Source organism: Diceros bicornis, chromosome 35 (genome assembly GCF_020826845.1).
Source record: "Diceros bicornis minor isolate mBicDic1 chromosome 35, mDicBic1.mat.cur, whole genome shotgun sequence".
NCBI lineage: Eukaryota > Metazoa > Chordata > Mammalia > Perissodactyla > Rhinocerotidae > Diceros > Diceros bicornis.
In genome coordinates this window covers 31,247,653-31,275,455 of record NC_080774.1, presented here as the reverse complement: position 1 = coordinate 31,275,455, position 27,803 = coordinate 31,247,653, and the positions used below count along the sequence as shown (strand labels likewise).

At 49.1% G+C, this 27,803-nt stretch overlaps 1 pseudogene; it reads right to left on the bottom strand.

The window, feature by feature from the left end:
* Positions 1-6,820: 6,820 nt before the first annotated feature.
* Positions 6,821-23,093, bottom strand: LOC131398500 (leucine-rich repeat-containing protein 74B-like; annotated as a pseudogene).
* Between the last annotated feature and the right edge of the window lie 4,710 nt (positions 23,094-27,803).

Genomic DNA, 27,803 nt, shown 5'->3' with positions numbered 1-27,803 from the left:
TAAATATAATAGAAAGTAACCCAAATGTTTTTCAAGTTAAAATGATATAAAATAATCTTTGGTCAATAAAAGCTTGCTTAAGTTTGTTGGTTTAATGAAAATAGGCATGTCTTCAGAGTTATCAGCATTTGATATAATGGAAACATACAACTTTTATTCTACCTGGGTTATAAGTCATATTACCCGTGTTATCACTGTTATAAAATTTGTCAGCAAGAAAAATTAACTTAAAATGATAGCTAACTGCTTTAATGTCTCATGAAATTTTCACAAATAACCTAAATATGATTGTTAAGAATAAACGAATTATATAGATGTTAATGAAATAAGGAATTTTAAGTGGAATAATTATGTTTTATGGTATGTGTACTTTAAAACAGCTTCCCCAAATCTTTTGGTAACTTCAAATCTTAAGAGTTTTGCTAAATGAAAGTAAATAATGGAAAATTCATTGAATATCTAGGAAAGATAAAGCAGATCTCCAGATAAGATAAAACAGGAAAATGTTAATTACTGAACAGGGGTTTCTCTACTTTTGGCTTCTTCTTACAGAAAAAATAAAGATGTTTGGGTCTATTAATAAACACATCTTGTGTCACATTAAAAATTTTTTGCTATGAGAAAATGTATGGTTTCAGTGAAAGAAGGTATAAGAAATGGAGATATTTTTGTTAAGAAAGTAAATTTGACTTAAGGAAAACTGGTTATGGGAAAGAAGAAAAGACAAATTCTTAATGTGAAAAAGAAAGTTTGTGGAAGAGGAACCCTGAGAAAAGAGTCTTGTACATGGTTGAGCTGGCTAAGCTTGGAATGAATTTAATTAAGTAAATGAGTTTTAATATCAAAAATAAGCTGGTGCAAAATTAGAATTTGGTTTTCTCTCTACTTTTGTTATGAGGAAAAGGTTTCTTGGGCTTTTAAACTACTCTTGATAAGGTGGTTATGAAAAATTTTTCTTTATCTTTGAGTATTCTACCTAAAGGGAGGGATTTTATGTTTTATCAAAATAATTTCCTGTGCTTTATGTAAAATCTGAGTCTTTCCTATTACAGAGAGCTAAAGTTCTGCAGCTATGTAACCTTCAGTATTGGTCTTTGAATTCTTTTTGTCACCTTGGTTAAATAGATAATTAAATATTAAGTTTTATAATGAACTGTGATCCTATTTAGGCAAGTATTTTCAGTCCTTCTTTGATCTTATTGACAAACTTCTCAAAATCAGATTTTAAATGAAGGCTTTTTTGACCTCTGGCTCACATTGGGATTTTTCAGAGGATCCCTGAAACATCTCAAAAAATTGGTTTTCTCTCATAAAAAGAGGGATATTAAATTAATTAGGCTTGTCTGATATGATAAATTACATGGGAAGCCAAATAATAAATAACATTAAGCCTTCTTCATGTTATGTTTTCACAAGTATATGTTATAAGAGTTCCAGAAATTATGTGAAATTTCTGGAAGTCTAAGATGTCCTGGTATAAAATGTTGCCTGTCATCAAAATTGAGGCTCACATTAGATATCAGGAAAGCTCCTTAGCTGACTTTCCTGTAAAGGCAGCAACAACAGGATCTACAAAGATTGGTATATGTGAATGAAGTCTATCCTGCCTCTGCAAAGACCAGTCCTTCATTGTCAGACTTTTGCCATCCTGCTGTCCTTATAACATGGCAACAGTCTGCTCCTGAAGCAGAGAAATTAAGGTGGGTAAACAATGGCTGTAAATTCAGCAAACAGTCAGGACTGTGGAAAACCCAAGATGGCCACTGGGCTCTTCCTGGCTCTCTGACAAACCCCATTTTTCAGTTTTTACATTCCTTCACCCACTATAGGAAATACCATTTCTGTCCCAAGAGGCCTCAGATGTCCTCCTTCTGGGTCCTTTTGATGTTGGGTCGCTGAGTCATGAGTCAAAAAAGAGTTTTCAGACAAGAGCTGTTCATTTGTGCACCTTTATTGTGTGTTCAGCATGGGGACAGGACCCATGGGCAGTAAAAAGCTGCATGGAAGTGTCTGTGTGGGGCCATCATATATGACTTTTAGCTATTTTACTATTCTATAGAAATGTCAAAGGAAAAAAGATTAGGGCATGCAGGCTGAAGAATGAGATGTGTCCTTGTGTTCCAAGGTACCATATGCTTCAAGGAACATGTAGGCAGGAGATTAAAGTCATTGATCACCTCCTGAGGTAAATTCCTTCACTCCTAGCCAGAGGTGATTGAGTAAGTAGGGGCATGAGAGACTGTCTCATGGAAATTGTAAAATGAGTCATAGACAAGGTTTCTACTATGTCACTTTGAGCACCTGCAGCTGAACTTCATTCAACTGCCACTCCTATGGCTCATCAATATGTTCTCATTATTGTCTGTGTTTTCTGGATGGGTTAAAGCCTTTCCCTTGCCACAAAGCTGATGCCCTCACAATGGCAAAGAAACTGTTAGAACACATGCTTGTCACTTGGGATGTTTCTTCCACAATCTCCAGTGAACAAGGCACCCACTTCACTGGGCAAATCATATGAACCTTAACGAAAACTTTGCAAACTTCTTGGGATTCTCACTGTCCCCATCACCCTCTGTCATCAGGCAAAGTAAAGAAAACTAATGGAAAAACTGGATTCAAGCAGAAGAAATATTAAATTACATGGGACTATATGAGCTGAGAAAGATGCCCTAATGTTTTATTTTTCCAGATTTAAAGAAACCTTTTCTCTTAATCTATCAGTAATTTGGTAAGAAATACCTTTGTGAACAAAGATGAAACGTTGACTTTTTCTCTCTACCTGATCCCTCCAGAATTCAGAAACTTTCAGTGTGTAATCTTATTTTCACTTGTATAAATAATCAGGTCAAGTTTTTAATATAGAAAAATTAGTTTTATTGTGATTATCTTTGGCAAAAAAAATTGAGGGTAATCATAGAGAGAAAAATTATGTTTGCACCTTGGTAGATATTAGATTCTAGTCCTGTTAATTGTCTTCGAGGTTTGTTATATACTGTGGATTGGACTCCCCTGGCCTAAGGTATTGCCTTCAGTCTTGCTGACTGTTCGCAGTGCCTTCTTTGGAAAACACAAACTGACTCCACATGAGACAGTCACCAGCAGATCAGTGTCTGTTGGTACAAAGTCTCCTGCTGATCCCGTGTTGTCTTATGCGAGTCTGACCAGCTACTGTGAGTCTCTACTGTCTTATGCTCAAGCCCATCATCAACAGGTTAAACACACTTTCCCAGATTCTAATTTAAAGGATTCTATTGGTCACAGTCTAGAGCCTGGTGACTGGGTATTCTGGAAGCATCATCAGAGGAAGACAGCACTAGAGCCTCAATGAAAAGACCTTACCAAGTGCTCCTGACCACCGATACTGCTACAGAGCTAGAAGGCATTGTATTCTATATGCCCCTATTGGGTACACCTTTGTGTGTGATTACTACAGGGAACCATGGGCTTATGAATGTCTAGACAGCTGGTATATGGCAGGACAATGCCTTTAGGATGTCATAATATTCTTATTCAATTTCTTCTTAAAGGAAAAACTCAACCACAGTCTCATACGTCTAGGCAAGTTTGGAGATCCCCTTTATACACCCCATCACCTCTCCATTGATTACTATTGCCAAAAGCTTTATTCCTTGGATTGATGTTGTCCATAATGACCTGTTGATAAATAATTTATCCCTAACCATAGCTAAACTAGCAAATTCTACTACTTGAGCCTTAGCTCAACAGCAACAATCCCTGCTTCCCTAGTGAGGGTTGTATTAGATAATTTTATGGCTCTGGATTATCTCCTTGCAGAACACCATGGCATCTGTGTCATAGCCAACACCTCCTGCTGTACCTGCATCAACTCTTCTGGTAAAGTTGAGTCAGTACTCAGAAAAATTATAAAAATATCACAGGATGTCTCTGGTTCAATGTCTTTTAATGACACCCTCTGGTTCTCTCTTGAGGTTTTCAGCTGGCTTGGAGGAGATCAGGACTTCAAATATTGTTTATGATTATTATCAGAATTTTGCTATATGTATTTGTATTTAATCTTTTTATGCTACTACTCACTCAGATCTGCTCCAAGTTATACTAATGATTATTTTCCTGATTTGCACAATACTTGTCACCCCCAAGCTACCAAAAATTTGTATTTTTTGATGCTGTGTGTCTATATCTACCTCAGGGACTTGAGATGATGAACCAAACTTGAAACTCCAAACAAAGGACTTGATACTTTTTCCAGATAGAAACTGTGCCTAAGACTCATTTCCTGACCGTTTCCTTATTGCTCAGATGGGGCTAGAGCTTCTGACTGCATTACTCCTACTGATGATTGGGCACCTCCCCTCCCCCGCCATGAGCAACATGACTTCTCTTGAATGAGCCTTCCTGGCAACGAGGGAAATATCAATCTATCACACAGTTGATCCACGATGCTTCCTGCTGAAAGATCTTGATCAGAAGGAGGAATGTGGACAGAGATAACAAAATAGAGTAACATATGTCAAGGCTTCCAAAATGGAGCTGGGAGGCCATTAATGAAAGAGGGCCAATGTACACACACCACATCTCTACCCAGAGGGAATGTAACTTTTGAACTGTGCTTCACTTCTATCATCTTGACCTTCTCCCAAGAAATATGTTTACTCTCATAGATAAGAACATTCTTCCTTAGAGATGGCCTTAGCAACCGATCACATATAGCCAAGAAGTAACAGTTGTTGCAGCACCAATCACAAATCTTGCAAAACAACCTGCGTAATTTATCTCTTTTCGCCTTTATAAACTCTTGCCTCCTTTGTTTTCCTTAGAACACATTTTGGGTTTCTGCCTGAATCAGTGTCTCCTGACTCGCAATTGCCCAAATAAATACCTGGCATTTCAATTGTAGTGAATTTTTCCTCATCAATATCTCATAGTTCTAGAGGCTGGAAGTCCCAGATCAAAGTCTGGGAGGGTTGACTTCTGGTGAAGCCTCTCTTCCTGGCTTGCAGAGGGCTGCCTGTTGCTGAGTCCTCACATGGGGGGAGGGGGAGAGAGCAAGTTTGCTTGTGCTTCTTCTTATAAGGATACTAATGCTATCGGATCAGGGCCTCACTCTTATGGCCTCATTTAAACTTAATTACTTCCTGTCTCAAAATATAGTCTATTGGCAGTTGGGGCTTCAGAATATGACTTTTGGGGGGCAAATTCAGTCTATAGCACCCTCCTTCCTCAGGGCTCCAACCACACCATGCACATAACTGAAGTGTAGCCTGTGTCACATTGTGTTTTTAAGTACTATTTATTTTTCTGATTCTAAAAGTAATACATACTTAGAGTATAAAGTGTGAAAAATGCAGAAAGATATAAAGAAAATAAAAATACATAAACACAGAACCTAGAGATAAAGATTATTAAAATGCCAGGGGTTTTTTTTTTTTTTTTTTTTTGGTCTTTTCTTCCTGTGTATATACATTAATATATTTTTTTACACAATTTGGATCAAACAACATGAATTTCTTTTTGATAACAGCTTTCTTGAGATGTAATTCACATACCATACAATCCACCCATTTAAAGTGGTGTACAATCCAATGGTGCTTAGTATATTCACAGAGTTGTGCAACCATCACCACAAACAACTTTAGAACATTTTCATCATCTCCAAAAGAAATCTATACTCTTTAGTTGTCAACTCCAGTCCCTCCCATCTCCCCAGCCCTGGGCAACCTCTAATCTACTTTCTGTCTCTGTGGATTTGATTTTTCTGGGCATTTTGTATGAACAGAATCATACAATGTGGTCTTTTGTGACCGACTTCTTTCACTCAGCAGAATTCTCCAGGTTCATCCATGTTGTACAGGACACATTCCTCCTGATACATGATCCATTCCTTTCTCTTTTAAACAGCTGTGTTGAGATACCATTCACACGCCATACAATTCATCTGTTTAAAGTCCACAATTCAATTTCTTTTAGTATATTCACGGAGTTGTGCAAGCATTACTATAACCAATTTTAGAATATTTTCATCACCCCAAATTTAATTCCTTTTTATTGCCAAATAATATTCCAATGTATGGCTGTACCACAGTATTTATCCATTCATCAGCTGGTGGACATTTGCACCTGTGGATATTATGAAGAATGCTGCTATGAACAACTGTGTACAAGCGTTGGTGTGGACATATGCTTTAATTCCTCCAGGAGTGGAACTTCTGGGTCGTATATTCAACTCCATGTTTACCCTTTTGAGGACCTGCCAGACAAACCATGTGCTTTTTTAATCCAGATTTTCTCACTTTTTTAACCATACGCATTTTCAAAAGTTCTAAAATGTTCTTTGAACATTTTGCTTTAATGTTTGCAGAGACCCAAATCTTAGTTAAACAATCCCCTGTTACCGGGCATTTAGATTATTTCCAATGTTCATATGATAAACAGCATTTCAGTGAACATCTTTGGGCATCAATCATATTCTGTATCTCTAGTTATCTCTGTAGAGCAGATGAGTCAGACCATTGGGTCAAAAGGCACAAGCAGTTTTAAGGGTCTTGGTTCATAATGATAAATTGTCTTCCAAAGAGTTGTGTCAGTTTGTATTCTTACACGTTGAGGTTGGGAATACCACTTGCACTCCACCTTGTATTTTCATTGTCTCCTGAGGTCACCAGGTAGGGACTTTGGGTGTATTTGACCCTGTGCCCAGCTCTGTGTGCAGCACATAGTACAAGTTCATGTTACACAAATGCGTGAGAGCAGAGGAAGACCCCAGTTAACCGTGGGGGACAAGGAGGGTACAGGTATTTGAGTCATTGTGAAGGCCAGCTCCGTAGGACTTACCCCTAGTTGACACGGGACTCAGTGCAGACTCAAGTGGTAACTAGGCACCTCAAGTTCCAGAACTCTCCTTGTGTAAGTTGAAGTGGCCAATAGAAGATAAGGAAGCCACACTCCACAGTCATTTAGCAGTGGACGCTGGTGGGGACGGTCTGAAGACTGGCAGCAACTCTTTTTTGTACTCCACTCTGTGGGCAGCAGTCTTTATGCAAAGCCCTGGGAGAATGACCTTCACTGAGCAGTGAGGTTGTCAAATTCTCTGCTTACCTGGACATCCTGAGGAGACCCCAAGACAAGGCAGCACATTGTCACTTTCTGAGAACTTAACTTCGAAGAAGCTCCTTAGTACAGCTTCTCTCCTATGGATGACGTCATTACTCCCCAAACTATTACAATAGAGAAGGGCAGGGGCTCAAGTGGGCTTCTGGGGGCCTGCTCTATTTCTTGATCTGGGGGCTGGTTACATAGGTCTATGCTGTTTGTGAAAATTCACCAGGCTCTGCCCTTAATCCAATTGTACTTTTCGGCATAAACGTTGTTCTTCAACGAAAAATGAAAACCGAAGAGGTTGGGGGAAGAGAACAAGCACTGAGCCTTTCTCTGCACAGGCCCTTTCCGTGGGCTTTGTCATCTCATCCTGTCTCACAGTGACCCTGGCTGGTAGGTACGAGCCCCGTTTCACACAAACACAAGGCTGAGTCCTGGGAAGGGATTTACATGGACTGAAGGATTTCCCTTAAAGCTGAGGATACAATCTGGGTTTGGCAGATTAGACTAATGATAACAGTGAAGGAACAGGAAATAGAACATTGTACCTAGACAAGCGCTGATCTCTGATTCAGAGTCAAGATCCAATATTGATGGACCAGGATTTGGTCCCAGGCCTCTCTGACTGCAAACCCCATGGGATTTCCATTATACTAAAGCTTCTGATAATAACCATACATTATATTAAATAAGCTGTATTGTTGCAGGACAATTTCATTTATCACTCCATTTGTTTTAGAATGATAAGGTCCAGTGCTGACAGGCATTCTCAGAGCAGAGGGAACACGGTCAAGACAAGCTCACCTCTGGCTGTGGAGCTGTAGAGACGAGGCAGGTAGAAGGAAACAAGGACGTTCGACACCAGGCGTCCGAAGCTTGAGGGCTGAACTGTGAAAATACATCTCTGGAGAGGCTTTGACTCAAGTCTGGATGGAAATAAACCAGGGTAAGAAAAAGCAGTGATTTGTGACTACATTTTCTTTTAATAATTTGTATTTGAGGATTCTCTCTTTAATGTTTGACTGCCTTGGAAGACAGTGACATATTTTCTACATTAAAAAGGTAAAATAGAATGAAAAAGGGTCGTGATCTCCCTCACAGACTCACAAGGAAATCTTCCAGCACCACGATCCACCTGCAGGCAGGACGGGCTAGAGGGAGGGACTGCCTTGCAAGGGCTGAACCTGCAAATCCAAAGAGAATGGTGAGCATCGTGTCCCCAAGCCAGCAATTCTCTCTGAGCCAGTGAAGAGCCAGGCGGGGGTCCGAGGTGAGACTGGGGCGGCACCCCAGTCAGGAGCAGGAGTGGATCCGGAGGGGCGTCATGACCCACAGTCAGGCCTGGGCTGGAACGTGGACTCTGCCACACCATGGATCTGGGCAGGGCGCTCTAGTTCTCTGATCCCCACTTTCTCCCTTTAAACGGTCCCTCATGAGGCTGTTGGGAGGATCCCAGGCAGGGTTTATTAAAAGCTCTTACAGAGAAGTCCAGCAGTTCCAGGGCAGACACTGGACTCTCCTGGACAGACCTGAGAACACCAAAGCAGCCTGCACTTCGCCTGGGATTCCTGGACAGCTAAGAAATCCACACACACACACATTGAGAGCAGTGGAGCCCAGGAAAGGGGGGTGAGCAGCGTGAAGGGAAGGAGGGATTCCTCATCTCTGGTGACAAGTCCGAGGACAGCCCCACTGTCTCTGCTCAGAAGGTGTCTCCATGGGACAGGATTCCCTGGGTAGGCTTCGGGGCCAAGGAGAGAGGAAGGGAGTGGATGCTGGCTGAGTGCCCACCCAGTGCCGGCTGTGCTGGGGACAAAGGTACAGACACACAAGACACACCCCGCCCATAAAGAGCTCACCCAGTGGGGGAGGAGAGGAAAAGGAGCATCATTAAAATGCAGTGTGATAAGTGCAATAGACAGTGTGCCCCAGCTCCCCCTGGAGTAAAGGTCGGATGGGGACAGAGCCCCTGGGCTGAGCTCCACAGGTGAGGTGGGCGGAGCCGGGCACTTCAGCAAGAGGAGCAGCAGGAGCAAAGCAGAGGTGAGAACTCGCCCCGTGTGCACGGAGAATCCCAGGCAGCTGGGAGTGAGAGGATGGGTTTCAAAGTGGGAGGGAAGAGGGGGATGGCAGAGCCCAGATCCTGAGGACGTGCTGTGAGTGACACACTGGGAAGCTCGGATTTATCCAGAGGGGAGCTGCTGATGGGCTTAGAGGAGGGAAGGACAGGGGCACGTTTCTGGTTTAGGAAGATCACCTGGGAGCAGGTGGGAAGGAAGGGCCAGAGAGGAGAAAGCAGCAGGACCACAGGACTGGGGGAGAGGAAGTGAGAAGGAGGAGCAGGCAGCCTGGGCGCGCTGCAGGAGGTGAGATGGAGGAGGGAAGATGTGGGAAAGAGAGGGAGGGGCGAGCACTGGGCCCCAGCTTCTGATGGGAAGGAGTCCCCCCACCACTTCTCTAGTGGGCTGAGATGGAGGAAGCGCAGCTGGGAGGGAAGGAGGGAGGGGGAGGAGTCTGCAGAAGGGCATGGGCCACGCCAGAGATGGGTGAGTGAATGGCAAAAGGAAGAAGTGGTCACAAGAAGAAGCCAGGAGGACCCTCTTCGATCTGGGCGCTGGAATCTGTGTAGGTTGCCACTGGGGTGGGAAGATGTGACAGAGGAAGGATCTGTGTGGACAGGCACAGGCAGGTCTGTGTGGGGCCTCCCCCATCAGGCTAGCACTCACAACAAGAATCCTCAGTGTCTGGTTGACCCGGAGGCCCAGGCCCAGGCTCAGGGCTCTCACCACGGAGATGCAGTTGTTGCTGCAACAGAAAGACATGTGCACTGTGCTGCCTTGCAACAGATCGCCCCAGGCTCCCAGCTGGAGCTGCTGGTGCATCCACTGGGTCAGGGTTCACATTCCAGCCTCCACGCACACCCTGGGGACCCGGGGCAGGTCAGTGTGTAAAAGCTGAATGAGGACCCCGCTTCATTGGAGGCTCCCAGTGTTCAGGGAGATCCCCCAGCAAACATGCCTAGAGCGTCCCTCCTCTGGTGGAGACCAGCAGCTGCTCCCTGGCCCTCAGAACTCAGCAGCAGCTCCCACATGTTCTGCCCCAGCTGGCACCCTGTATCTATCACCATGACAGCATCTGTTCTGGGAAACCCCCCAGCTCCCTCCCTACCTCCACTCCTCCTCCCCCTCCTCCTGCTGGACCTGAACTCCAGGCCTCAGCACAGCTCTTGCCCACTTTGTCTTGGAGCCAGTCCCACTTCTCTCTGACTCCTCAGACCCTAGCTCTGGCCTGGAATTTCAGCATCTCTCATGGTCTCCTCTGGCCTTGGCTCCTTCCATGGGGAGCAAAGGTGGGCAAGATTGCAGCAGACAGGCCCTGCTCACTCTGGCAGCCCATCACCTGTTGGGTCTCTGCCTCTTTCCTTCCCTCTGGTTTGCGGCCCCTCTCTGGTCACCTGCTGAGGCCTGGGACCCTGCCTGGGTCTGGAGGAGCAGCCCACACAGCAGGCCCCCAGCAGCCGTGTGCTGAGCAGAGCATGTGAGCACCCACCCTGCACCAGGCTCTCTGAAGATGCTTCACACGTATGTGTGCAATTCCCAGCCCCCCGCCTGTGCAGTGGGAATTACGAGCCCCAGTGTTCGAATGATGAACTCCAGCTCCGTCCTTCTGGAGCTGGGTGCTCTTGTGTTGTGGCTCAGGCTCCATCATGGGTAGACTGTGTTAGGTTTGGAAAGTAAAGTGGTGAACAGCTGCAAGGCCATGGAGCCCCTGGTCCTTGGGGTGGCTCTGGGCCTGGAGACTGTGACACGGGGGGTACCCTGTGTCCCTCACCTCATGTTGAGTTCCTCCAAAATGTTGTTGGTCTGAAGTGCCTCACCCACCACGGAGGCCCCAGGATCTCCAAAGCCATTGTTGGAGATGTCCAGGACTCTCAGGAAGATGTTTGGCTGGAATGCAAAAGAGAGAAGACATGGGAGCACATGTGACAGTGGAGAAAGTCAGGGGCCACAGCCTCAGAGCCCAGGAGGCCCAAGGTGCAAAGAGCCCAGTGTGGAAGGGCAGAGACCAGGTTAGTGTCTTGCGTTTTGGATGGTGGTGAGCAGTGGAGCCGAACCCCTGGAGGCACAGTGGAGAGAGGGTGTGGATGTGAATGACCCTCAGAGACTGGAGGGCTACTATGTGGCAGCAGGCCACAGAGACACAGTGATCAGGCCACATGCCCACTCCGGGGCCTCTCAATGGGCGGGACCCCAAGGCACAGAGCAGCCCAGGGGCCCAGGGGGGCTCCAGCGAAGGGCCATTGTGGGGCTGTGATGGGTAGAAGGGTGAAGCTTGTGGATGTGCTGGGAAGACAAAGTCTGACCTGCCACCTTGTGGGAAGGACCCCAGGTCAGCCCCTGTCAGAGGGCATGGCAGCACCTGCCATTCCCTGAAAAGGACCCACAGAGGGAGCCGGCTCCAGGAGCACTGCAGGCACCTGCGTCACCATGGTAGGGGCTGGAGCCACCCATTCCTGTGGCCTACAAGCCACAACCTCCAAGGGAGTAGGTGGGCTGTTGAGAGTGTGCTGGGACCCACGGGTGCCAGGGTGTCCTCTCAGGAAGCATCTGCATACGCCCAACAGCCAGCATGTGTCACTGGACTGCACCATGTCCCCAGCAGCCGAGTGTCTGTGACATCTGGAGAAGGTGTGTGACAGTCAGCTTCGGACACAGGGAGATGGAACACTGTCGTCACTAAGTGGAGCTGGGAACATCAAAGTCACTTAAAGAAATATTCTTGAAGCTCTGCTGAAAAGATCCAAGGTTCATTTCTGAAGAGCTGCAGAGACGGGGAGTTGGCACCTGCCCCCAAAAAACAGGCTGGAGAGGCTGATGGGTGGGGGCCTCATACCTCCAGTCCCCTGGCAAAGGCCAAGGCTCCTGGGCCTCAAAGGTGATTCCAGCTCATGTTAAGCTCAGTGAATCCTGTGTTTTCTGCCAGGGCTGGTCCAAGCATCTCTCCTTCAGAAACACCAAGAGAGACTTTCTTATTCACTCTTTATTCCTTCAAAAAATGATACTGATGCCTGCTGTGTGCTGGGGTCTCTGCTGGGCACGAGGGTCATGGAGTTGAACACAACATGGGCCTGCCCTGCCCTCAAGGATTTCACATGTAATGGGGGAGACATAAATACAAATGAATGGGATATGAACTATTCTAGACTACAAACAGGGAGGCGTGGGAACAGATTGGGGGCTTACCCTGGCTGAGGGGTGGTCAGGAAAGTGAGGACAGAGGAGATAACCTTGAGGACTGAGGGACTCCCCATGCATGTGTGCACGCACAGTGGAGGGAAGACACAAGAAAGAGAATGTGTGGAGGCTGAGGGAGCATGGGGCACTAGTGGAAATGCATGCAGGCCTGGCACTGGTGGTGGGTGGGGGAGAAGCAGTGAAATGAGGTAGGAGCCATGGGTACTTCAGAGATGCTGAGAGCCTTGAATGCCAGGACAAGGGTCTTGGGCACCGCCCTATCAGGGGTATGGAGACAGGGAGGGCTTTAAGAAGCGACAAGGCTGCATTCCTTAGCAGTGGGTGGAAGGATGGACTGGGGTGGGCAGGGGCAGAGATGAGAGGCCAGGAGACAGTTCAAGGCTTGTACCATAGTCTATAGGCAAGAAGTGACAAGGCCAGCCCCGCTGTGGTGGAGAGGAGGCAGGGGTGGTAGAGAAAGGAAAGTGGGGGCCTGTGGGGTTAAGAAACCCTGAGAGATAGTCAGCATGTAAAAAAGATATTCAGGGGCCATCAGGTGGTGCAGCAGTTAAGTGCGCATGCTCTGCTTTGGTGGCCCAGGGTTCTCAGGTTCGGATCCCAGGAGGACATCGAGGCACAGCTTGTGAAGCCATACCGTGGCGGCGTCCCATATAAAGTAAAGGAAGATGGGCATGGATGTTAGCCCAGGGCCAATCTTCCTTAGCAAAAAGAGGAGGATTGGCATCGGATGTTAGCTCAGGGCTAGTCTTTCTCACGTAAAAAAAAAAAAAAAAGATATTCAGTAATTAAAATGGGCAGAAGCCCCACCCACTCACACACCCTGCTCTCCACTGTCAGCACTCAGCCAGTCTGACCTGCGGCCAGTTCTCAAAAGTGCCGGGACCAACATGCCTCTGGGCTGTCCCCCATGTGGAATTGTCGACTCCCTTCTCGGCTAACAGCTCCTCATCCTTCTAACCTGGGGTCACGGTGTCAGGAAGGCTTGCCCTCCTAGCTGGGCTTGGCCGCCTTGGGCCCCATGTCCACTGTGCTTCCATCCTTCCAGACTCTAGCCATTAGACCTCTCTCTGCATGGCCAGTCTCTCCACCAGCCTAGGAGTCCCTCAGGGGTCTGAATTTGACCCCTCTCCACGGTCCCAGCACTGAGCACAGGTCTAGTAAGTCTGGTCTGAAGAAACGCACAGAGGAAAACAGATGCATTGACTGAGCAGGGTGCTCAGCCAGCCCTCTGGGCGAGAACACACCTAGCCAGACACTTTCAGCACCTTGGAGAGCTCCCTGCAAGGAAGGGAGGCCCCTGTGCTGCCTCCCTGAGAACAGGGCTCCAGACTCCATGCCCAGCACTGGGTCTGACCCCCACAGGTTCCAGATAGGGGTACTTTCCTCCTCCTCAGACACTTCCAGGGCTGGGAGGAGAGGGCAGTGGTCTCCCACTTTGTAGGGAAGCCCCTTCTTTCCTGGAGCTTGAGGATGAGAAGAGACAGCTGGAGGATGAGAAGGTTCTTTTACAGGCGGGAATCAGCCTCTTGTAGTTCCAAAGCTTGGTCTTTGTGATCCCTGCAGCCAACCTATATGGCAGGTGCTACAATCATCATGGGTCAGGTGGGGAGACTGAGACCCAAGCTCCTTTACCCTCCAGGGAGTTGGGCTCACCCACAGATCTCCACTTGGGGAAACAAAACGGCCCTGATGGGTCTGTCCTTTTCCAGGCTGGGGACCGCCCCCGTCCCATACTTGTGCAGCCTCCACAGGGCCTTAGCCTCCAGCCCCTCCCTCCTGGCTGCCTCTCTGGTGCTCGCCCTCTGACCGTGCAGGTCCAGAGGGACCCCTATACTTGTTTTGTTGAAAGTCTGAAATGAGCTTCTCTTTTAATTTCACTGACTTTCTACGATAATTTTCTTAGGATCTAAACCGGTTCTCTGGCAGTTAGATTCTAGGGCTGATTCTCACAGGCCAAAACTGGTGCCACACAACATGCTCTACGCAGTTTGAGAGAGAATAGTGACTCCCAAACTTTCTCAATCAGACCAATCTCCTGGGGCTCCTGCTAACATGCAGATGCACAGGCCTCCCCCCAAGAGTCTGGTGCAGCAGGTCCAAGGCCCAGGAATCTGTATTCCTAATCCAGGGTCCCAGGTGATTCTTATAATTGATTGGAGTGGTTGAGGACAGGCAAGTAGACCTCCATGTACCTCACAAAGCAAACAGCCCATGAAAAGGCCTTGGGACTTGAGAGAAAGTGGTAAGAGAAAGGAACACCACTGATGTCTTCCACAGACTCGGAATAAAATCTTCATGCCTTCTTCCATGATTTGTAGCCCCCTGTTGCCTCTCCACCCCACAGCCTGTCCACTGTGCCCTGGCCCAATAGCCCCATCACAGTGGTGTCTGTCAGTCTGAGAAATAGGTCCATGTGTTCACTATTCCTCTGTTTGAGGATTTTTGCACCAAAATTCATCAGTGATATTGGCTTGTAATTTTCTTTTTTGGTGTTGTCCTTGTCTGGTTTTGGTATCAGGGTAATGTTGGCCTCACAGAGTGAGTTAGGAAGCTTCTCCTCCTCTTCAATTTTTTGGAAGAGTTTGAGAAGGATAAGTATTAAGTCTTCTTTGAATGTTTGGTAGAATTTACCAGGGAAGTAGTCTGGTCCTGGACTTTTATTTTTTGGGAGGTTTTTGATTCCTGTTTTGATCTCCTTACTGGTGATTGGTCTATTCAAATCCTCTGTTTCTTCTTGATTCAGTTTTGGAAGGTTGTATCATTCTAAGAATTTATCCATTTCTTCTAGATTATCTACCTTGATGTATTGCTTTTCTTAGTATTATCATATAATCTTTTGCATTTCTGAGGTGTCTGTTGTAACTTCTCTTGTTTCATTTCTGATTTTATTTATTTGAGCCTTCTCTCTTTTTTTCTTGGTGAATCTAGCTAAAGGTTTTTCAATTTTCTTTATCTCTTCAGAGAACCAGCTCTTAATTTTATTGATTTTTTTCTAATTTGTTTTTAGTCTCTATTTCATTAATTTCTGCTCTAATTTTTATTATTTCCTTCCTTCTACTGATTTGGGGCTTTGTTTGTTCTTCTTTTTCCAGTTCCTTTAGGTGCATCGTTAGAGTGTTTATTTGAGGTTTTTCTTGTTTGTTGAGGTAGGTCTGTTTTGCTATAAACCTCCCTCTTAGAACTGCTTTTGCTGTATTCCATAAATTTCGGTGTGTCGTATTTTCATTTTCACTTGTCTCCAGGTATTTTTTGATTTCTCCTTTGATTTCTTCATTGACCAATCGTTGTTCAGTAGCATTTTGTTTAATATCCACATATATGTGGCTTTTCCAGTTTTCTTCCTGTAGTTGATTTCTAGTTTCATACTGTTGTGGTCAGAAAAGATGCTTGGTATTATCTCAATCTTGTTAAATTTATTGTAACTTGTTTTGTGGCCTAATATGTGATCTATCCTGGAGAATGTTCTGGGTGCATTCAAAAAGAATGTATTTTGTGGTTTTGGATGGACTATTCTGTATATATCTACTAAGTCCATCTGGTCTAATGTGTAATTTAAGGCCAATGTTTCCTTGTTCATTTTCTGTTTGGATGATCTATCCATTGGTGAACTGGAGTGTTCAAATCCCCTACTATTATTGTGTTACCATCTATTTCTCCTTTGATGTCTGTTAATAATTGCTTTATACATTTAGCTGTTCCTATGTTGGGTGCACAGATATTTACAAGTGTTATATCCTCTTGTTGGATTGTTCCCTTTATCATTATCTAGTGCCCTTCTTTGTTGCATGTTACAGTTTTGGTTTTAAAGCCTATTATGTCTGATATAAGTATTGCTACCCCAGCTTTCTTTTCATTGCCATTTGTGTGGAGTCTTTTTCCATCCTTTTACTTTCAGTTTGTGAGTGTCTTTAGGTCTGAAGTGTGTCTTTTGTATGCAGCATGTATATGGGTCTTGTTTTTTTATCCAATCAGTCACCCTATGTCTTTTGATCAGCCACCCTATGTCTTTTGATTAGAGCATTTAGTCCATTGGCATTTAAAGTATCTATTGATAAGTATGTACTTATTGCCACTTTTTGTGTGTGTGTGTGAGAAGAAGATCAGCCCTGAGCTAACATCTGTGATAATCCTTCTCTTTTTGCTGAGGAAGACAGGCTCTTAACTAACATCTATTGCCAATCCTCCTCCTTTTTTTTCCCCAAAGCCCCAGTAGATAGTTGTATGTCATAGTTGCACATCCTTCTAGTTGCTGTATGTGGGACGCGGCCTCAACATGGCCAGAGAAGCAGTGCATCGGTGTGCGCCAGGGATCCGAACCGGGGCCGCCAGTAGCGGAGCGTGCGCACTTAACCGCTAAGCCATGGGGCCGGCGCCTTATTGGCACTTTGATACTTCTTTTCTAGGTGATTTAACAGTTCTTCTCCATTTCTTTCTTCCTCTCTTGCTCTCCTCCCTTGTGGTTTGATGGCTTTCTTTAGTATTATGTCTGGGTTCCTTTCTCTTAATTTTTTGTGTATTTATTATAGGTTTCTGATTTGTGATTACCATGAGGTTCATATATAGTAACCAATGTATCTAGCAGTCTATATTAAGTTGATGGTCTCTTAAGTTTCACCTCTTGCTAAAAGCTCCCCTCTTTTGCTCCCCTCCTCCCACGCTTTATGTTTTTGATGTCATATCTAAACACTTTTTTGTGTGTGTGCATGTTACCCTTTTATCATGGAAATAGATAATTTTAGTACTTTTGTCTTTTGACCTTCATATTAGCTTCATAGGTAGTTGATCTGCTATCTTTACTGCATATTGGCCTTTACCAGTGATTCTATTGTTTTTTTTGTTGTTGTTGGTATATTTCTTATTCCTGTTTGTGGTCTTTTCTTTTCCACTTAAATAAGTCCCTTTAGCATTTCTTGTAAGCCTAGTTTATTGGTGATAAACTCCTTTAATTGTTGCTTATCTAGAAAACTCTTTATCTCTCCTTCCATTATGAATGATAACCTTGCCAGGTAGAGTATTCTTGGCTGTAGGTTTTTTCCTTTCAACACTTTAAATATATCATGCCACTCTCTTCTAGCCTATAAGGTTTCTGCTTGAGAAGGCAGCTGATAGACTTATGGTGTTTCCTTTGTATGTAACTTGTTGCCTTTCTCTTGCAGCTTTTAGGATTCTCTCTTTATCTTTAATTCTGGACATTTTAGTTATAACATGTCTTGGTGTGGACCTCTTTGGGTTTATCTTGTTTGGTGCTCTTTGTGCTTTCTGTACTTGGAGGTCTGTTTCCTTCCTTAGGTTAGGAAAGTTTCCAGCTATTATTTCTTCAAATAGATTCTCTTCCCCTTTGTCTCTCTCTTTTCCTTCTGGGACACCTATAATATGGATATTAGTGAGCTTGATGTTGTCCCAGAGGTCACTTAGACTGTCCTCACTCTTCTAAATTCTTTTTTCTTTTATCTGTTCAGCTTGAGTGATTTCCTCTAGTCTTCTGTCCAGTTCACTGATCCATTCTTCTGTATCATCTACTCTGCTTTCGAGACCCTCTAGTGAATTATTCATTTCCATTATTGTATTCTTCATTTCTGATTGGTTCTTTTTTATATTTCCAGTTCTTTGTTGAAGTTCTCACTGAATTTATCCATTCTTCTCCCAAGATCAGTAAGCATCCATATGACTACTAGCTTGAACTAATTTTATCAGGCCGGTTGTTTAATCTCTGTTTTGTTTAGTTCTTTTTCTGATGATTTGTCTTATTCCCTTATTTAGAACATATTCCTTTGTCTACTCATTTTGCCTCTTTCTCTGTGCTTATATGTATGTATTAGGTAGATCAGCTACATCTCCTGATCTTGGAGAGGTGGCCCTATGTAAGAGATGTCTTATGAGGCCCAGCAGTGTGCTTCCCTCTCATCACCAGCTCCAAATGTTCCAGGAGTGTCACCTGTGTGGGCTACATGTGTCCTTCTGTTGTGGTAGGGTTGTTCTTGCTGCAGGTGCATGGGGAGGCTAGTCTGTCCCCGTGGCTGGCTGGTTGTAATGCTCAGCTGTGTGCAGCTGCTGTGATCCCTTCAGTCACTTTATCGGGCGTGGGAAGCCTCAGCACAGTTAGCTACAAGGTCTAATAGCACACTCCTGCTGCAGTTTATCTGTTAAGAGCGTAGGCCCCCAGCATGGCTGGTTGCTAGGCTCAGGGGCTCACAATTGCTGTAGGCATGCAGCCTGCAAGGATGTCAGCTCTCAGTAGTGCAGCTGAGTGGGGCTGGCCCCAGGCATGGCAGCACACAATTGTCTCAGGTGTTGGAAGGTGGGGCCAATCCCCTATGTGGCTGTCTGAGAAGAATAAGTCTGCTGCAGCTGACAAGCCCCACCACCTGCAGGCCCTCACACTCTATAAATACAATCCTGCTCTGTACACATAACCTGACCCACTGAAGCAGACGTATTCACCCCACTGCAGAGGTCCCACACACCCTGCCTATGTGGGCCCACAAGTTGCCCCAGGGCTTGCTGTTAGGTGGGGCCAGTCCCTAGGGTGGGCTGCCTGCCCTGGCTGAACTGGATTAAATCAGTGCTCTAGTGGGTGGGGCAGACCCCTGGGACATCAGGCCAGGGGAAGAACTCCAATGGCATCTGCCAGCATCTGTGTCAGCACACCTGTACTAGGTCACAATAATGGCTGCCACCAAAGTCTCAGTCCCTTGGGAGGTGGTCCCAGCCTGGGGAGGTCTCACCTCTCACTGAGAGGTACCCAGAGACTATCAAATGAGTCTCTTTTCACCAAAGGACTGTACACCTTTCTTTCTGGTGATTTTAGGTTGCTTACCAAAATGGGTGGAATTGTTCATGGGCCCTTTAAGAGAAGGCTTTTTTCTTTTCCTTACATTCGATGGCTTTTCTGGGGGTATTCCCCATTGTTGTTAATAGCCAGCAAAGCCAGATATTATGACACTTGTCTTAGTTATGCTGAGTCCCAAAAGCTGCTTGTAGTGGCAAAGCTCTTCCACTCAGATGCCCCACTCCTCCAGACAATTCTTCATGCCTTAAAATTACTCCAGGCCTTGAAATGTAATGGCTAGAAGGTAGCCATTTTTCCTCTCCAGAAAGGAATTTCTGCCTCTTCCACCTCAGGCAGCACTGTCCCTTGTGGTGGGGGTTCATTTATCCAGTTTGCAGTTCTCTCTCAGGGGTAATTGTTCCAAAGGTAGTTGTAGGTTTACTGTGTCTGTAGGAGGCAAGGAGTCCAGAGTCCTCCTATGCTGCCATCTTCCCAGCAGTCTCTCTGTTCCTCTGCTTGAAATGCACTCCCTCTGGTCTTGCCATGGCTGATTCCTCCCTACCCTGCTTATTTCAGCTTCAATGTCACCTCCTCACAGAGGCCATCCTGGCCACCATCTAAGCAGGGATTCCCATTCTTCTCTAGTGACACGTTCTATTCATTTCTTTTGTTGCATCAATAATTATGGAAAATGACCTTGTTTTTTTTTTTTAACAGTTTTATTTATTTATTTATTTTTCTGTGAGGAAGATCAGCCCTGAGCTAACATCCAGCTAATCCTCCTCTTTTTGTTGAGGAAGACCGGCTCTGAGCTAACATCTATTGCCAATCCTCCTCTCTCTTTTTTTTTTTCCTTTAAAGCCCCAGTAGACAGTTGTATGTCATAGTTGCACAGCCTTCTAGTTGCTGTACGTGGGACACGGCCTCAGCATGGCCGGAGAAGCGGTGCGTCGGTGCGTGCCCGGGATCCGAACCCGGGCCGCCAGTAGCGGAGTGGGAGCACTTAACCGCTAAGCCACGGGGCCGGCCCAAAGTGACCTTGTTAATGTGTGTTCCTTGAGGCCAAGGCCTCTGTCTTGTTCACCCTTAGTCCCTAGTGGCTAAGTCAGTGCCCAGCACAGGCAGCAGCGGGCAACTAGATATCCAGGGAATGGAGTAAGAGTTCTGTGTGGAAGGAGTGGTAAAGGGGAACCTGAAGTGGGATGTGGGGAGCAGACACCAGAGCATGGATGCTCAGAGTGGTCCTGCCAACCTCCACCCACCCCTGACCCAGGAAGATGGGTCCCATGGTGGCCCAGGCTGGATGGGACCTGCTTGGCCCCTCAGCTGGTTATAGGCCACCCTAGACCCACCTGTTTCAGAAAGCAACCTAAAATCACCAGAAAGAAGGTCCAGGGATTTCAGGCACTTGTGGGCCAGCAGGAGTTCAGCAAGGTAATGGGCCACCTGCTCCTCCAGGCTGCTCCATGCCAGCTATACCCTCTGCATGACCAGGTTCACCACAAGGGTGGCAAACACACCCTGGGTAGTCACAGCTCCCAGCTGGTTCTTCAAAATGTGCACATCTGGGGGCCGGAACCACTCCCCAGTCAGTGAGATCTAAAGTCAGGCACCACCCTCATCCACCTTCCTCCATCCCCCAAACCTCCAGGCCTGAGGCAGTGGAAGGGGCTTTGCAGGCAGACTGTCCAGGGGCTGCATGGCAACTCTGCAACCCATCTGCTGGATACCCCACCCCCACCCCATGTGTCCACAAGCTTTTTGTCAAGGGGTTAAACCACCTCCTTTGTGGTGCTGTGGAGAATACTGTTATGGAACCACAGCCACCCCATTGATGACTCGTGTCTGGCAGCAATATAACCCCCACAGAAGCCCTCACAGCCGCATCTCCGGGGACTGGCAATGACAGCCCAAGAGGCCATGCACGGAGCACTGACATGGTCTAGACTCTCTGCTGAGCATCTAATGCTCATCACAGCCCCGAGGGCTAAGTGGTGTTGTTGGGTTCATTTTCACAGATTGAAAATTGAGGCTCAGCGAGGTTTAGCTGCTTGCCCAGGGTCACCCTGATCTTCTGTGGAAGAGGTGGCATTTGGATCCAGCTCCACCAAACTCCCCCAGCCCTCCCTCCTCTCCCACTGCCAGCCCCCATCTCTTTGTGTTGAAGGACTCTCCCACTCTGTAGTCAGGCACAGGGAGGCCACCATCTGCAGGGGGTGCTGCCCGGCAGAGGAGGGGGTGGACAGGTGGGGCGGGTCAGGAAGGGAGTGGCGTCCAGCCTTGGGTGCACCACAGAGGGTCTAACTCCATCCCCACCCACCCCACCCTGTGTTGAGGCCCCTCCTCCAGCAACCCAGCAGGTCCAGGGGGAGAAGAACTGGCTGTGGCAGGGCCCACACCCCTCAGGAAAGGGAAGACTCAAGTCAGCCCACCTGTCCCAGGCTTGGCACCTCCCACAGATGCTGCTGCTTTGGCTCAGGGCACCTGCCAGGGCCTCTGTACTGGCCCCACAGAGCCCATTGTCCCACAGGTCCAGCCGCTTGACATCGAGATTGGAGGTCATTGTGGAAGCCAGAGCCCGGGCCCCCTGGGACACAGAGGGGCCTGAAAGGCCTGGTCCTTCCCAGGGCTGAAGGCCCCACATATAGCTGGTCTCTGCCCTGGCTCCTGTTCCCAGGGCTCAGCCCACTCGATGCCCTCCAACTGGAAGGATCCCCCTTCCCACAGGCCCAGGGGCACCTGCTTCTCCTTCTAGGTTCCACCAGACATCCTGGGGCCTTCCCTGACCCCCCAGTGCATTAGGGGCCCCCTGAAGGCTCCCCAGCCCTTACACTGATCTCCATCAGAGCCTGGATCCCATCTGTCACCCAGATGTGGGGGATGGGACACACCTGGCACAGAGCAAGGCTGGGGAATGTGTGGGGTGGGCTCAGGGAGGGCCACTCCATGGCTGCTCCTCCCAGGTCCTCCCCTCCCAGCCTGGCCCCAGGGTCCCTCCAGCGGTACCTGGGGCCCCAGGCCACAACGCCTCAGGCTCAGCTCTGGGGCGCGTCCCTGGCGCAGGAAGCAGGAGGCAGGCACGAGGCTGTGGGCCTGGCAAGACCTCAGGTGGACGGTGTCCTTGACCACTTCTCCGAGCCCATGGGTGCCTGATAGAGACAGGGGTCCATGTGGCCCCCTCCCCAGGCACAGCCGCCTGCCTCCTGCCCTGCCCTCTCTCACTACCCAGACTGTTTCCCTCTAGAGGCATTTTTTCCTGTGCTAGTAGGGACTCCTGCCCCATATACAGATGGGGACATCGAGGCTCAGAGACAGCAAATCCTTGCCCCAAAGTCACACAGCGAGTAGTAGCTGATCCCGGCAGAGCCAGGCTTAGGACCCCGCCTGCCTGACACCGAAGTGAGTGCTGTGTCTTTTCTGTGGGATCACAGACCACGTACCTTTTATGAACATTTTATAGGGGAAAACACTGAAATAATTCTATATTTCTGTACATCCATCAGCATAGTTTTCCCATGGGGTGGGAAAACCCAGCCCTGATCCCGTTTCAGGAAGGGGTGAGACACCCCTTTTTAGATGGTTTGACTAGGTTTTTGTATTTTAACATCATTCTGGAAGCGTGTTCTAATAGTGGAACAACTGATGCTGCCAAGCGCATTTCTGGGAGGGCAGGAGGCTGGAGGGGCCGCCGGCTGCCCTGAAGGTGTCCCACGGAGGGATGCGCTCTCTGCTGCACTGGGGTCCCCCGCCCCCTTGGCCTCAGCCTGCCCCCTCGGCCTCAGCCTGCCCCCTCCACCCCTGCCTAGAAGCCCCCAAGGTGAGGAGACAGGCCTGAAGCCCCGGCTCCAGGCACCTTCTGTCTTAAGTTCAGTGTCCAAATCCACATCCGACCTCTCCTTGGCTTCTAGGAACCCTGAAGGATACCCAGTGGCCGCCACCGCCTCCTCCTCCTGCTCTTCATTGTCCCCAGACATCTCCCAGGGGCACCTCATGGTTACGCCCATTTCCCAGTCATGCCCACTGAGGCTGGGACTGAGCCAGGCTGCACCCAGAATGCAGCCTGGAGATGTGGGCGGAACGCCGGCTGCATGGACCAATCGAATGTGGCGTGCAGTAAGCATGCGCCCCCTCAGCCAGTAGAGACGCGCTCCCTGTGGACAGTCTCCCGGTAACCCCGTGCTGCTGGTGCTGTGGAAACCTTCCCTGGCCCGCACTGACCCTTGCCTGCTCCCGGCCAGGGCGCAGAAGGGCGCGCGCCGCGGGCCAGGCGCAGGGCTGGGCGCCTCGCGGGTGTTTGTTCCCCTGCCGTCCCGTGTGGGTCCAACATCGCCCCCTTCCGTGGACTGGGGACCGTGCCTGACTCCGGAGCTGGGCCTTAGTCCCTGCGCTCGGGGGGTGGGGCAGCTCTGCCGGGCATCGCACAGGAGGGCCTGGGGAACCTTGCAGAGCCAGCCACCCTCCTCTCTGGAGCCCCAGTCACGCCCCCACTCTGTGGGTCCCAGTTCCCTCTCAGGCTCCAGCGTCGCATATGCGGCTTCCTCCTCCAGGAACATTCCTCCCCAGCTGTGCTTGTAGAACTTCAGAATCTGCAGGTGTCAGCTCAGAGGTGCCTTCTTCCTTATGCTTTCCTTGGCCCCTCCTCTGGGCCACTGCTGCTCCCATGACCCCCTCTCAAAGTACCTATAACAGCTGTCATCCCCTCAGCCCCAAGGAAGTGGGGCCAGAGGGCAGGGGAGAGGGGCTGCTCCTCTCTGAGCCCCAGGGCCAGGCAGAGGGAGTCTGGAGAGGAAGGGAGGCCCAGGGCAGCTGGGGGTGGGCACTGAGCCCAGGGCGGGGGCGGGGGCGGGGGTGGGGCTGGGTCCTGCCCCCAGTGGGAGTGTCCCTTTACCAGCTGCTGGCCTGGCCTGGGCGCCTGCTTTTCCTCCTGTGCAGCTGGGGCTGCAGCTGCTCTGCTGACCCTGCTCCCCGGCAGCCAGCAGGAGCTGAGTGCGTGGGCTCCCCAGGGGCTGTGACAGGCTGGGGGCTTCTGGATTACAAACTGAGAAGTAGGTGGTGAGCAGGAACTGGGGGGTGAGCGCCCTGCAGAGGCTGCTGCAGCTCGGGGTCATGGTCTCTGTGGTGGGGTAAGAGAGTGGCTCCTGGGCAGGTTGGCTGGAGGGACCGTGACTGGTCCTGCTGGGCTGAGGGTGGGGGTGTGACTCCTCAGGGGCTGGACTGGTGGTAGTGGAGGGGGCAGGTTGGGACAGGGTGGGGGCAGAAGGAAGGATCTCCGTCTGTCTAGAGGCAGCAGGTACAAGAGCAAGCCATGTGCTCGTGTCCTCCTGTGTGCCCATCTGCCTCCTTTCCTGGGCCTTGTCCCCAGCCCCGTGTTGGGCTCTGGGCACAGAGCAGGATGGGTGTCACTCTGCCCAGGAGGCCCCGGGAGGGGCAGGAGGTAGTCCCTGACTCCTGTGAGAGCTGGAGCCCTGGGGCCCCTGAGAAAGACCACAGCTGTGGCTGGGTCAGGGGAGACTTTAAGGAGGGAGCTGGGTCTGGCCGGGGCAGGGGAGGGTGAAGGCTGGGGTAGGAGGTGGTGGTGGGCATCTGGGTCTGAGAGCATTGGCTCTCTGATGCATGGTGGGAACACCTGGCCTGTGCAGGGTGTTTGGGGTGGAAATGGGGCTGGAGAAGAGGCGGGGCCCTGAACGCTGTGCTGGGAGCCTACAGAGTGTAGGGGCTGGGTGGGTGGGGCCCAGCTCTGCCACTGCTCACCGAGTGCCGGGGACACACCACACTGCCCATCACCTCCTCCCCAGGTGGGCTGTCATTGCCAAAAAAGGCCACCAGGAGCAGGACCTGGACCCCCAGGTATCTGTCATCCCCAAACTCAAAGGGGCTTCCATGACCCAGATCAAGGAGCTGGGGAATGGCTGTGGGACGTGGCCGACTTTGTGAAGCCGCCCCAGGTGGGTGCCTTGTTGCTGTTACCAGGCACTGACACCTCTCATCCCACCCTTGCAACAAGTGTGTGCAAGAGGGGCCTGTGATGCCAGAGGAGGTGCTGGCGCTATCACAGGGCTGGGCTCAGGAAGGGCCTGACAGAGGAGTGGCCCTGGGCAGGGTTCTCGGGGATGTGTAAGAGATTTCCAGGTGGACAAGGGGACGGGGCAGGAGGCCAGAGGTACTGCATTTACAAGGGCTGTATCCGGAAGAGTGGGGGTCTGGGAACTCAAGGCTTGATCTAGAGGGTGGGGTGGAGGGGCAGGGGGTCTAGGGCCTGGAGCTCCTGAGTGCTCTCCTCCCTGACCTGGGCCCTGCGGTCTGGCTCCTCTGTCCATCCCACACTGCATTTCTGGGCCCTTCTCCATCCACCCAGATCCTCTCAGCCTAAGTTTCCACCTCTGTTCTGTTGATGCCCCAGTTGTAGCCCCGGTGACCACCTGCCCCGAGCACAGCTGCCTCCTGATGCGCACCCACCACGTCCAAAGAGAAACCCCCTCCCTCTCCCAGTGCAGCCTCTTTCCATTCACTGAGGGCCATGCCGTCTACCAGGGCCAAAGCTGGACCCGGCTCCCCAACTCCCTGCCCCTCCTCCTGTCCATTCCTTCTCCTGACGGGTTTCCCTGCTGCCCCCGCTGTGCCTGTGGTCTGCTTGTGGGCCCCCAGGTGCGCTCCACGCAGCAGCCAGGCTGAGCTCTCACAGGTGACACCATCAGAGCCTGCCAGCCCTTGCTTTCCACGCTGGGAAGGCTCCCGCCGCATGGTGGTGGCCACCAGGTCCCTGCAGATCCTGACCTCTGCCACACCGCTGCCCTCTGCCCAGCCCTCCCCTCCCCTTCCTGGGTGTGCCTCCCCTGAAATGTGCAGAGCTTTCACGGGCAGCAGAGAGGTGCCAGCCACCCTTCCCCACAGTCCCCTGCCTTTGTCCCCGGCAGAGCTTACCACCTGCTCCCCTCGTCCCTGGCCATGCATGCAATGAGGGGTCTACTCCCCACAAGCCTGGGTGGGAGCCCAGCCCAATTTGGCTCTCGATCTTCAGTGCCTAGAAGCAGGAGGCTCTTGGAAAATTCGGATTGAGCGAATGAGAGTGAATATGAGAAAAAACACCTGCCCCCAAGAGGCGGACAGGGGCTCAGAAATGGCCAGAAACCCAGCCAGCCTCCCGCCTCTGCCTCAACTTGCCTCACTGGGGGCGTTTTCCTGGGGCACAGGGTTGATGACTGGATGGGCCAGGACCCCTTCCCTCACAGACCCGGCTGCCAGCTTCTGGGCTCTCCCACTGAGGGAGCCAAGCAGGGGCCCACCCTGACCCTTGCCTTCCGGGGAGAGAACGTGTTCTTCTTGGTGACCAATTTCCTTGTGACACCAGAACAAGTGCAGGGCAGATGGCCAGATTTAAGGCTGCCTGGGAGCCTCCCAGCGGGTCCCTGTTCCTCCACCAGCCCTGAGTCACCAGCCATGCCCCCCTTCTCCTTCCCAGGTGACTGAGGGCTCAGTATGTGCTGCTGTGTCCCAGGCACTGAGCTAAAACCTTTTCATGAATCATTTCATTTAGTCTCACAAACACCCTGCCTGGCAGGAAGTACTGCAGTCCCCGTTTAAGATGAGAGGACTGAGGCCCAGCCAGGTTGAGTCACTGACCCAAGGCCTCCAGCCTGTGGGTGATGGGACTCCGCACCTCTGAGCAGCCTGCCTCCAGAGCTTTCCACTGTTATTCTCTGTGAGGTGTCCAGGCCTCTCCCCATCCTGGTCCCTCCTCTGGGCACTCTCCAGGTGGTGAGTGTAACCCCCAGAACTTGGTGCAATGCTTAGGTGGGCTCTAATAGCAAGAGCCAAGCTGGAAGATCACCTCCCCTTCTCTATGCCCAGCCTCTGTTAATGTGTCCCAGGGCAGCTTCTATTTTTGTGGGCAAACACAGCACACTCCTTCTTATGCTGAGCGCAGGGTCACTTATGATCTCTGGGTATTTTTCACTACAACTGGGGTCAAGCCAGAGTGCCCCACCCTCTTCTACCCCATTCATGCAGAAATGCAGACTTTCCCCTGAGATCTCACCTTTTCCTCTCGCCTGGGGACATCCCAGGGATCCAGCATTTGTCGCAGGGCACACTTGCTCTCCTCCCCAGCTGTGGATTTTTTCCTATTTTTTTATTGCCATAAAATATATGTAACATAAAATTTACCATCTTAACCATTTTCAGGCGTACAGGTCCCCAGTTGTGGATTTTGTCTGAACAGTTGGGACCCAGGACATAGCCCTGGAAGCCTCCCTCCATGGCAATGTCTTTCTTTAATTGAGTTCAACATGGAATCACTGGCTGGGCTGGAGGGTCACTGTGTGGCCCCCTGTCCCCTGAGTTTTATTTCAAGACAAAATTACTATCGTTTTTTAACAAAATGTATTTCCAGCCTTTATACCTTTATGAAAAACATACATGTTATTTTCTTTGTAGACAGAGACTTTTCCCTTTTTAATTTTAGTAGCTTTAACTACATATAATAATTAGAATATTTAACCCTTAGAAACGTTAATTTCCAGCAAAAATTAAGAAGTAATCAATTATGAACTGTATGTTATGTCCGTATTCATTAGATTGGCAAATTTATGAATATGTTTTATAATTTTTAGAAACATTTTTAATAGTACAATCTATTAATAAAGCACAAAACATGTTTGTTAAGAGATCCAAATTTATCTTTTAGCTTTTCTGTAGTAAGAAGC